The sequence below is a fragment of the Euprymna scolopes genome, chromosome 41, assembly GCF_053919585.1.
Source record: "Euprymna scolopes isolate OS-2025 chromosome 41, ASM5391958v1, whole genome shotgun sequence".
Taxonomy (NCBI): Eukaryota; Metazoa; Mollusca; class Cephalopoda; order Sepiida; family Sepiolidae; genus Euprymna; species Euprymna scolopes.
In genome coordinates this window covers 44,893,661-44,906,679 of record NC_136522.1, presented here as the reverse complement: position 1 = coordinate 44,906,679, position 13,019 = coordinate 44,893,661, and the positions used below count along the sequence as shown (strand labels likewise).

Sequence of the window (13,019 nt, the reverse complement as noted above, 5' to 3'; positions counted from 1 at the left end):
CCTAGGTCAAAACGTGGATTCCATGAGCAAAGCTTATTTCTTAGAACTGCACGCCTGTGGAACTCTGTTCCGTCTGCCTGCTTCCCACCTACAACTTGGATGTGTTCACGTTCAACGTTAACAAATTTCTAATGAACCGGCCCCTTAAGTAAACACTTCATCAAATCTCCACACTAACGTAATGTACTTGCAATAACCCTTATCCCTGAGTGGCTTCCGGGCCTTGATAAGTGGTGACCACTGTGTAAAAAAACAAAAAACAAAAGAACTAATAACCCCAAATTATATATATATGTCGCAGTTTATCTATAATTAAAGGAACCTGCAGAGAAACAACATTCTTTGTGGATGGAAACAGCATCCCCAGAATCCGGGAAAAGAGCGTCAAAAGTTTAGTCGCTGCTATTCTCTCCCTCTGACTGATCGACACCGTTGGCAGGACATACACAAAATGTTAAAAGATGGATTACGCTAAATTGATAAGTGTGACCTCCTAAATAAAGACAAGATATGGTGCATTTACTTTTGGATTAAGTTATCATGGCCAATGCAGATTTATGAAATATCACTTACAAAAGTTGAGGCAATGGAATGCCTGATCAGCAAGTTTATGAAAAAATGGTTGGAGGTGCCTAATTCCCTGACAAACCTGGCAATATACAATTCATCAACGAAGTTACAATTTCAAACGTCGTCACTTGTCGAGGAATATAAATTAAGTAAAGCGCGGCTTTTCTAGATGTTGCGGGACTCTCCCGATCCAGTAGTGAAGAATACCCAAACAACAGTAATATCTGGTCGAAAATGGAAAGCAAAAAAATCTATAGAAGATGCAGAATCAACCCTTAAGATGCAAGAGATAGTTGGTGTTGTGGCATGCCGGAAAGCAGGTCTATGACTATACACAAAATAATGGAGGTCCAAAGAACCCCATTTAAAGCAGAGAAAAATGGTTTTGGAAGAAATCCATAACCTTGAAGAAATCAAGCACATTGCTACCGCTGTAGGTCAAAGTAAAAAAGGGGCATGGAATAAGTGGGAGAGTGTAAAAAACAAAACAAACAAAAACAAAAAAAAGCAAACAGGGAAATTACATGGCGCGGCCTTAAATGCATGGAACCTAAAAATGAAGCTTTCTCATAAAAGCACCCTACGATATCTTATTAACACCAGTTAACCATGGCTGCGGGTTAACTAAATCTGATCAATACAAAGCATGTGAGAAAACTGCCAATCTCAAACATATTCTCATTGGATGACAGCATTCTCTAATAAGCTAAACCTGGAGACATAAAGACTTATTGAAGATTGTTGCGGAAGCTGCAAGGATATACTGTGTGACAAAAAAACCTCAAAATATCACCAGTAGAGCAATTCATTTCGTTAAAGAAGGAAATAATTCAAAATCTTAATGCAAAAATAGGCAGAGATCGTCATTGTTTGATCGCTGCACGAACTGGCGCGTTTCATTCGACTTAGAAAACCGACCGGTATTTCCAAGTGAAATAATGTTCACGGATAAGCATCCGGATATCGTCATTTGGTCCGTTAACTTGAAAAATGTTTTTCTCGTTGAATTAACGGTTCTATTTGAGGAAAATTTTGACTGACCACATCAACGTAAGTTGAAAAGATATGAAGATCTACGAGAAGAATGCATCAGAAATTGCTGGAGAACTATTGTATTTCCTATTGGAGTCTGATGCCGAGGTTTTATTGCGAAATCAACCTCCACGTTCTTTAATAATCTTGGCCTTTCTCCGTCAAACAAGAAAAAATACACAAAGAAACTACAAGGCCGTGGATATGGCGATCCCACATATTGACAACGATCCAACAAAACCTGGTGGTATCATGGTATAGTGCTGGGGCACTTTGGGCTTGTGGTAATGATGACTGGGCCCTGAAACCATGCCTGAATCCAGTCATCATCTGATGAAGGCTTTGTTGAAAGCAATCCTGCTGTAAAACAACAGTTATTGCATATATATATATATATATATATATATATATATATATATATATATATATATATATATATATATATATATATATGTGTGTGTGTGTGTGTGTGTGTGTGTGTGTGTGTGTGTGGTTTAATAGTGGAACACGTGTGGTATGTATATGTTGTTGTATGTATATGTTGTTGTATGCATATGTTGTTGTGGTCCCACTGTTAATATACGAGTTAGATTTCTATCTTTCAAATTCAGAATTTTAGACAAGAATAACTCTTCTCGCCTTTGTTTACTCGTTTCATCTTCATTTCATCTAACTCGCCTCACTTCTCGAGCTGATCTAATATCTCGATACTTAGTTCTCAAAATATATTTATTCTTGATTAGAAATCTTCAGTGTCCGTTTTTCCTTTCAGTCATCTCCCACTAACGATCAATTATTCTGGGTTAATCGTTATTTTAGCCACCCAGAAGTCAGGACCTCAATCCGCCTGGGGGATTAATTGAATTTGCCGGTATTTATTATTTTATTTCCTCGTCATTTTTATATCTTATTTCCAAACTTAACATTTTCCCGCTGTCTCAACTGTAGGGTGGAAGCAGTCCGTAGCATCACGCTATAAATTTCAAGAAAAGTTGAGGAACCTGACATGCACGAGTACTTCAGCCTGTTTATTGCTAATTAAACGTAATTGATAAAATGTGAATTACAAGTAGAAGTAATAATTAAGGTAAATTTAAAATATGAATACAAGATTGAAAATAAGGCATTTAAAGTTGCTAAACACATAAAACATTTGAAGAACACATTACTACAATATGAATTGTTCAACATCGGTTTACTAATTTTAAATATGGTTAAATTGACAACATAAAATCTAAATTGAATTTAAACACGTTACCACAAATTATTAAATCTCCTGTAAATTTTAAATATAAATACAAGCTTGAAAATAATGTAAGAAATATCATTATGGTTAGATATGGCTACATTGCACTAATATTGAATACGGTATAAAAATTTCACACAGAGAGGCACTTTAGTTACTAAATAAAAAATTGCTATGATATAATTTGAAAATGTGATAGTGTTTTAAGGAAATTTAAAAAATATAACCATCTACCAAATATTATATACTCGAGATTATTTTAAATTATAACTTCATAATTTTATTAATGTAAATCTATTTTGAACTATGTATCTCTTAATAGATTTAAAGTAAGAATGGATTTTACACGATAAATTATTCGACAAAAGAGAGCATATCTTTGATAATTATCTCGTTCTAATATATATTATAAATTATATACATATTATATATATATATATATATACCTATTATATATATAAGATATATATTATATATATTATATATATAAGTCATATATTATATATAAGATATATATTATATATATATATTTATATATATATATATTTATAGTTATATATATATTTTTATATATATATTTATATATATATTTATGCCTGAAGAGTCCTAGAGTGGATAAAACGCGGAATATTCAGTGTAGCTTAATCGCCATATACATTTTATAACTTATATATATATATATATATATATTTATATATATATATATATATATTTTATATATATATATATATATTTATATATATATTTATATATATGTGTATTTATATATATATATTTATATATATATATTTATATATATTTATATATATATATTTATATATATTTATATATATATATATTTATATATATATATTTATATATATTTATATATATATATTTATATATATTTATATATATATATTTATATATATATATATATATATATATATATATTTATATATATTTATATATATATATTTATATATATATATATTTATATATATATATATTTATATATATATATTTATATATATATTTATATTTATATATTTATATATATATATATTTATATTTATATATATATATTTATATTTATATATATTTATATTTATATATATATATTTATATATATATATATATTTATATATATATATATTTATATATATATATATATATTTATATATATATATATTTATATATATATATTTATATTTATATTTATATATATATATTTATATATATATATATATATATTTATATATATATATATTTATATATATATATTTATATACATATATTTATATACATATATTTATATATATATATATATATATTTATATATATATATTTATATATATATATTTATATATATATATATTTATATATATATATTTATATTTATATATATATATTTATATATATATATTTATATATATATATATATATTTATATATATATATATTTATATATATATATATTTATATATATATATATTTATATATATATATATATATTTATATATATTTATATATATATATATTTATATATATATTTATATATATATGTACATTTATATATATTTACATTTATATATATATTTATTTATATATATATTTATATATATATATTTACATTTATATATATTTATATATATATTTATATATATATATATTTATATATATATATCTATATATATATATTTATATATATATTTACATTTATATATATTTATATATATATTTATATATTTATATTTATATTTATATATATTTATATATTTATATATATATATTTATATATATATTTATATATATATTTACATTTATATATATATATATATTTATATATATATATATTTACATTTATATATATATATATTTTTATATATATATATATTTACATTTATATATATATATATTTATATATATATTTACATTTATATATATATATTTACATTTATATATATTTATATTTATATATATTTATATTTATATATATTTATATTTATATATTTATATACTTATATATTTATATATATTTATATATATATATTTATATTTATATATATTTATATTTATATATATTTATATTTATATATAGATACATTTATATTTATATATATATATTTATATTTATATATATATATTCATATATTTATATTCGTACATTTATATATATATTTATATATATATGTATGTATATTTGAAAATTTTTTCGGCGAGGGTGTACAGAATTTAATAATTGCTGAATACAGACCAATCAACATGATGATTAAAAATTAAAAAATGAAAATAAAGGTTAGCTAATCAGGTTTCGTCCCTCGCTCAACCGCTAAATCGAGGAAAATACGATTAAAAAAATCATGAATAAGGCGGAAAAAAGCGAAAAATAAACGGGAGAAAATTACATAGAGACCAAATTAAGTTCTAAAAGATTTTCTTTTTGCTTGCAAAGTGGTCTCAAAGACTTAATAAAAATAGCCTCTAGAATTTTAAATGAAAGAGCGAGTGCGACTTACTCAAGATCGTAAACATGTCAGCACTGAAATTCGTGGCACACGCATGGTTTTTTATAAGGTGATCGCAAATCGCATAACCATACGTATTATTCAGAATATCCGAGGGTGAAAAATTTGCATAACGAATCTTTGATTGTATATGTTGTTTCAAACCGAAATCCAATCTTTCCGATGTTCGCCCAACATAGTGCGCACTGCAACTACATTTAAATAAAAAATAATACAATTATTATGGTGGGGGAAGAACATCTTTGCAAATGGACGACAACGTAGGTCTGGTTAAAAAAACAACAAGTGGATTCGATGCAAAATAATACCGTTGCACAGACTAAGAGATTGTCTTCGCAAATCGGTCACTGATGTTACCTAGCCAAGGTAGACGTAGGCAAACAGGACATCTATTAACTATATTTTTTTAGGTTATAAAAATTGAAAACTTTTTTTATTAATAGTAGTTTCAACAATATCTAAGGGGTAACCATTGTTACAAAGGGTCTTAGTAATAAATTTAAGCTGGTCATCCATCATCAATGTCCTAAAGTCTTAATTAAATTGTATTTTTGGTTAGTAGGACAAAAAGAGTCCCAATGCGTATAGAGACCGGTAAAAATTGGTTTACGATAAACAGAAGTAAGAAAACACGAGGATGTCTTGGACACAAGAAATCCAGAAACGGAAGAGTAGAATTCATTTCCTTGTCTATTGTAAACGTAAGGGCTGGATGAACGTTATTGAGGGACACAAAAAGAAAAAAAACATCCGCATTCGTTTCGTTGTCAAATAAGCAAAAAGTGTCATCAACGTACTAAAAGTAAATGTCTGGTTTATGCACATCAGATAATAGACCCTGTTCATGAAACCCCATTATTATCCAACGCTGTTCCCAATGGGTAACCCATGGCCACACCATCTGTCTGTCTGTACATAATATCATTAAAGCTGAATTCAACTAACATGGTGGCGAATTTCATCAATTCTACAAAAATATTTTCTGGAGTTGGGGGAGTTGGAAGTTTACGCCGATATAAGGCGTCAGCACAAATACTAATAGTCTCTAACAATGATATGCAAGTAAAAAGACTAGAAATATCAAAAGAACACATAAATTTGTCTGAATGAGTATAATTTTGCATAAAGTTAGCAAAGCTAAAAGAATCCTTAATGTAAAGTAAACTATAACGTTCCAAAACGGGTTCTAAAATACTTATCAACTATTTTGCTAATATATGTTAAGAGGACCCTATCATAGATAATATTGGTCTCCACGGTACCCCTCCCTTTTTATGGGTTTTAGGCAAACCATATAAACGGGGGCGAATAGAACCGGTGGGTCGAATTAAATTAGAAATGAAAGTGGGAAGAACATCACTTTTGACCCATTTGACAAGTCGTTTTTGAAACTTGGTCTCGATAGAGATAGTAGAATCATGAGTATCTACCGGACCTAATTTAAAAAATTTAGAGGTGTCCCCCAGGATAGTCATTATTCTATTGACATAATCCTGGTGATCCATTATGACAACGCCAGGTTTTGTGATGACTAAAGATTTATTATGGCGAAATGCTTTGATTGTACGATAATGTTCACTTCGCCATTTTGCTTTACAAAACGAAATAGGCGTGCCAGCATAAGAATGTGTATCGTCATTAAGTTTCGCCTTAATATCACTGACCATAGAGTCGGAAATAGGAGAAAGTCTTTCTAATTAAGAAAAAAGACTTCAAATTCAGCATATATCTCTTCACGCTTTGGGGGTATGGGAGAAATGCAGAAGTCCAAGCCATGCGAAAGAATATTAAGTTCAAGCTCAGACAACTGCGCGGAAGAGAGATTTAGGACGTCCTGAGTAACACATTTGCCCCCCCCCACATTTGGCCCCAAAAGTCCCCAATGCTTTTACATATTTAAATTTGAGTTCAGTACCATGCAAAACTGATAGACATACACAGATGGAAACATATGGTAAAACAGTCCCCAAAATGGAGTGTTTTCATTAGCCCTAAAAGAGGCTCTTGTGTATACCCAAGAGTTATCGCGAAGTATAGACAAACAAAATTATATAGAAATCAGTTAGTTTCAGAAAGTTTTATAAAAATCTGAGGCATTATTTTTTATTAAATACAAAAGTTTCAATTTTTGTCATTTTAACCCAAAAGGCACTCTTAGGAGGGCAACCGGTGTTTTCCCGAAAAATATGTTCTATTACATTTTTTTACTCATATCATGTTTAATGTTTGTCCAAAATTATAAAAAAAATCCAAGGTGTAGTTATTGAGAAAAGTGCGGACAGACGAATGGACAAGGGTGAATTTACAGGCCCATCCTCCTTTTGTCGGGGGACAAAAAAAAAATACATAAAAAATTACTAGAGTTTTAAATAAATAAAGGCGAAATATATTCGTTTTCTTTTAATAAAAAGATTATTTATGACAATTATCTTTTCAAAAGACAGAAAAAAAACACTAATTTCTTCTTAATAGTAATCACCCTGACTATCCGACTTTACTCATTTTAAAATGAATTGTTTCAAGATCGAATTCTATTGTTCCAACACCTAAAACAATAGTTTTAAATAAATACCCTTAAAAAAGTGAACTTCATTTTAGCTGTCAATTATATTTACCGTAAGAAAATAGAGCATATTTAATGTTTTAAAATAAATGTCTTCAATTTTAAATAAATAAATGAAGAGAAATATTCAAAGAATATTTAGCTGGTAATGACAATTATTTTTATGGAAGAACAAGGAGTATTTTCTCTTAAAACCATTGAAACCTGAGAAGCATTTATCATTTCCAAAGGAATATTATTATTAACAGTAAATTCTGCAGATTGATGTAGAAACACAATTAGACTGGCACGAGACCGCTAGTGTAAATAATAATAATAATAATAATAATAATAATAATAATAATAATAATAATAATCTCAAGTTGCCTTCGTGCCTTTATAAGTGGTGACTCCTTTGTAAATGAAAAAAAAAACAACAACAAACAAACAAAACAAAAAAAAGCTTATAGTCGATCATGAATCATTATCTTTCACATATATTTAAAAAATGTGAGCAAAGTGATGTTGGCTGTCAATCTGATGTCACTAAGGTAACACTTCCAACTTTTCCATTTAAAAATGAATTGTTCCAAAATCAAATTACATCGCCGTGAAAAAATACAGTTTAAACACATAAAAGTAACATTCGTTTTATTGATTCGAATAATATTTAGCTTAGAATTATGTTTTACGATAGGAAAACGAAATATCTAATGTTTTTAAATTAATTAAATTGTTAGAATTTTAAATAAAAATATATTCATTTTATTTTTTTGAAGAATGTTTAACTGATGATATATATATCATATAATATATATCATATATATATATATGATATATATATATGATATATATATGTGTGTGATATATATATGATATAGATATATATATATATATATATGATATATATATATATATATATATGATATATATATATGATATATATATGATATATATATATGATATATATATATGATATAAATGATATATATATGATATATATATATATTATATATATATGATATATATATATGATATAAATGATATATATATGATATATATATATGATATATTATATATATATATATATATATATATGATATATATATATGATATAAATGATATATATATGATATATATATATGATATATTATATATATATATATATATATGATATATATATATGATATAAATGATATATATATGATATATATATATGATATATATATATTATATATATATATATATGATATATATATATGATATAAATGATATATATATATGATATATATATATCATATATATATCATATATATATATATTATATATATATATATATATATATATATATATATATGATATTAATTCAAAGGGAATATTATTATTAATAACAGTAATCTTGTGTTACTTTTTTTCCGCCGTAACCTCAAGGTATACCAATGGCCGATGCCAGTGATAAATCATTGGTAAGCGACTGTTGCGATAACGTGGAGTTACCTGCACTGGTTATCGAGCGGTTGAGAGCATTGGAAATTTGGGAAAACTTGTCACTCAGACTCCAGGGAACACCACAGACTATTATCAGTGTGCGATCTCTGGTGATGGCCTGTGTGAGAAATTTTAGTAAGTGAATAATAATAATAATAATAATAATAATAATAATAATAATAATAATAATAATAATAATAATAATAATAACAACAACAACAACAACAACAAAAACAAAAAATAAAGTAAAATATAGTTTTCATTCTCAATAATAAAAAAGCATGGAAAATATTCCATCATTATATAGATCAGTTTTGTCGAACGAAGAGTTAAGAGTACAAGATGGAAATAAACCGAGAGAGTGATATCCAAGTTATTATACCTTAGTTTAGTCCTTTATGGACTGATCAATGGATAACTCGCTCCCCTTTTTTCAACTTCGCTTAAAGTCTTTGCGTTGTTTGAGTGAAATGTTTTACTGACAATTCCAAGTAGAGTTGTATGTACAATCCGATGTGTTGAGCGTCTAGGGTTCGATTGAACTAATCGCCGATTAAAATAATGGCTATCTTCCGCGTAAATATATCCACATTCTGTCAACTGTGTTGACAACTGAATGACGTCAGTTATAATGCAAATAAAGGTTAAGTTATTTTCCGCCCACAAATATCGGGGTTTCAAAAGCACGAACGCTCGATGGCTCAGCTATTTATAGATAGTGCGACTGGGATTGCCGCTTTAGAAATCGACTCTTTGTACATCGCAATCTCGAGATCTTTTCCACGTCATATCAGTTATAATTAGTAAAATGGCCGAAATAAAAATCACAGCTATAAATAGTTTTTTTTTGTTAAAAGTAAGGAATAGGAACGAATCTGTGTATTATTTAAGAGCATTCGTCTATGTCTATGTGTCAGAAAAATCGAGAAAACGGAAAATGACGCCATATTTGTACAATAAAACTCCAATATTTCCGGCAAGTTAAATACTTCGAAACTTTCGTACGATAGTTCATTAAAATACGTAATCTATTTAAGAGTAGTAGTAGTAGTAGTAATAATAATAATAATAATAATAATAATAATAATAATAATAATAATAATAATAATAATATACACACACACACACTATAATAATACTAATACTTATTTATATATATACTAGCAGTTCATCCCGGCTTTGCTCGGGCCCTTTGTACTGTTCATAACTTGCCCTACGTGTGTAAGATTTCAAATGTTTAGACCAAAAGATTTCTGTGTAATTTTGTAGAGAACGCAGAGATCAATTTATTTTTAAATTTTGACCCCAACTTTGGCCCCTTAACATATATTATTTTGGTCCCATATTAAAATACAAAGTTTTACCCATGCCCAAGTAACCTACATCTAAAATTTCAAGTGTTTGTATCCAAAATTGGCGGAAGAATTTTGTAAAATCTGCAAAGGTCACCTCTTTCAACTTTGACCTTTTGGTAGCCAAATTTTCGCCACCTGAACTGATTAAAATGCTTTCCGCATGTCTGAATACCCGTTATGTATAAATTTCGAATGTTTAGACCCCAAAACAGTTCAGCGATTTGACCTTTGAAAACTCTACCAAACTCCTCCGCCGATTTTGAAATTTTAGAGGTAGGGTACTTGAACATGGCTCAAACTTTTTAACTTGATTTGAGCCCGAAAACAATAAATGTTAAGGAGTCACATTTCGGTATCAAAGTTAAAAAAAAAATGACCTTTCAGCCAATTTTGGTCTAAACATTTGAAATTTTACAAAAAGTGTATTCAGACACAGGGCAAAATTTGTAATCGGGTTTTGGCTGAAAATTTAGCTACCAAAGTGGTCAAAGTTTAAAAGATTTGAATTTTTCGGTCTCTACCAAACTATTCAGCAAATTTTGGGTCTTAATATTTTAAAATTTACATAAAAGATATTTAGACATACAAGTTTTTTTCATCAGTTTTAGACAGAAAATTTGGCTACCAAGAGGTCAAAGTTGAAAGAGTTTACCTTTGCAGACTGTACCAAAATCCTCCGCCAATTTTGTGTCCAAACACTTGAAATTTCAGATGTAGGTTACCTGGACATGAGTCAAACTTTCTAATATATATATATAAAATAAAATAATATATATATATATATATATATATAGATATATATATGCACATAAAGTTTTGAACAGTACATAGGTCCCGACCAAACGATGCATAAACATTATATATTATGCATTATACTATATATAAGCAAGCACCCGTGCCCCGGCGGTACCCGTGTTAGAATATAAAGTACGAGTTAGATATAAATATATCCATAAAATATTTTAGGTTTTAGAGTTGGGGATTACTGTGTGTGAATTTTCTCTTGGATTGGTGAAGCGTAGTTTTTTTTTTTTATTGCGGTGCTTTTACACAATAATGAACGGTAGTCCATCGACTTCGAAAACCAAAATCAAAATTTAATTTACAGTTAAGTTAGGATTAGTTTTCGGGTATGTTAAGCTTATGTAATGGTTAGTTTACTTTTTTGTTGTTGTTTTTACAATAAAAATGAAAAAAAAAAGAAACAGTTCATGATGTGCATATTGTTTTGTGAAATTTTGTTTTTGTTTTTATAATAAAAATTTTTACAATAAAAATTTTGTTTTTGTTTTTATAATAAAAATGAAAAAAAAGAAACAGTTCATAATTGTTTTGTGAAATTTTGTTTTTGTTTTTATAATAAAAATTTTTACAATAAAAATTTTGTTTTTGTTTTTATAATAAAAATGAAAAAAAAGAAACAGTTCATAATTGTTTTGTGAAATTTTGTTTTTGTTTTTACAATAAAAATGAAAAAAAAAAGAAACAGTTCATAATGTGCATATTGTTTTGTGAAATTTTGTTTTTGTTTTTACAATAAAAATGAAAAAAAAAAGAAACAGCTTAAAATGTGCATATTGTTTTCACAATTAAAAAAAATAACAGTTCATAATTGTTTTGTGAAATTTTGTTTTTGTTTTTATAATAAAAATTTTTACAATAAAAATTTTGTTTTTGTTTTTATAATAAAAATGAAAAAAAAGAAACAGTTCATAATTGTTTTGTGAAATTTTGTTTTTGTTTTTACAATAAAAATGAAAAAAAAAAAGAAACAGTTCATAATGTGCATATTGTTTTGTGAAATTTTGTTTTTGTTTTTACAATAAAAATGAAAAAAAAAGAAACAGCTTAAAATGTGCATATTGTTTTCACAATTAAAAAAAATAACAGTTCATAATTGTTTTGTGAAATTTTGTTTTTGTTTTTATAATAAAAATTTTTACAATAAAAATTTTGTTTTTGTTTTTATAATAAAAATGAAAAAAAAGAAACAGTTCATAATTGTTTTGTGAAATTTTGTTTTTGTTTTTACAATAAAAATGAAAAAAAAAAAAGAAACAGTTCATAATGTGCATATTGTTTTGTGAAATTTTGTTTTTGTTTTTACAATAAAAATGAAAAAAAAAGAAACAGCTTAAAATGTGCATATTGTTTTCACAATTAAAAAAAATAACAGTTCATAATTGTTTTGTGAAATTCGTTATCGACACAAATAAAGAACCTCATAGAAATTTTCCGTGTTAAAAACACGGAAAATTTCTATGAGGTTCTTTATTTTTG

The 13,019-nt window shown here is 26.6% G+C and overlaps 1 protein-coding gene across 3 annotated transcripts in view; it reads right to left on the bottom strand.

Annotated features, from left to right (window-relative positions):
* LOC145266489 (transcription factor ETV7-like) overlaps positions 1-13,019 on the bottom strand; it is an 88,164-nt gene that overhangs the window by 58,676 nt on the left and 16,469 nt on the right. The window contains exon 1 of one of the 3 annotated variants that reach the window (XM_080122213.1): positions 9,767-9,938. The exons of the other annotated variants lie outside the window; for them this stretch is intronic. The gene's annotated coding sequence lies outside the window, so the exon portion shown is untranslated. Of the gene's footprint in view, positions 1-9,766; positions 9,939-13,019 lie in introns of those variants that run through there. 3 annotated transcript variants of the gene reach the window in all.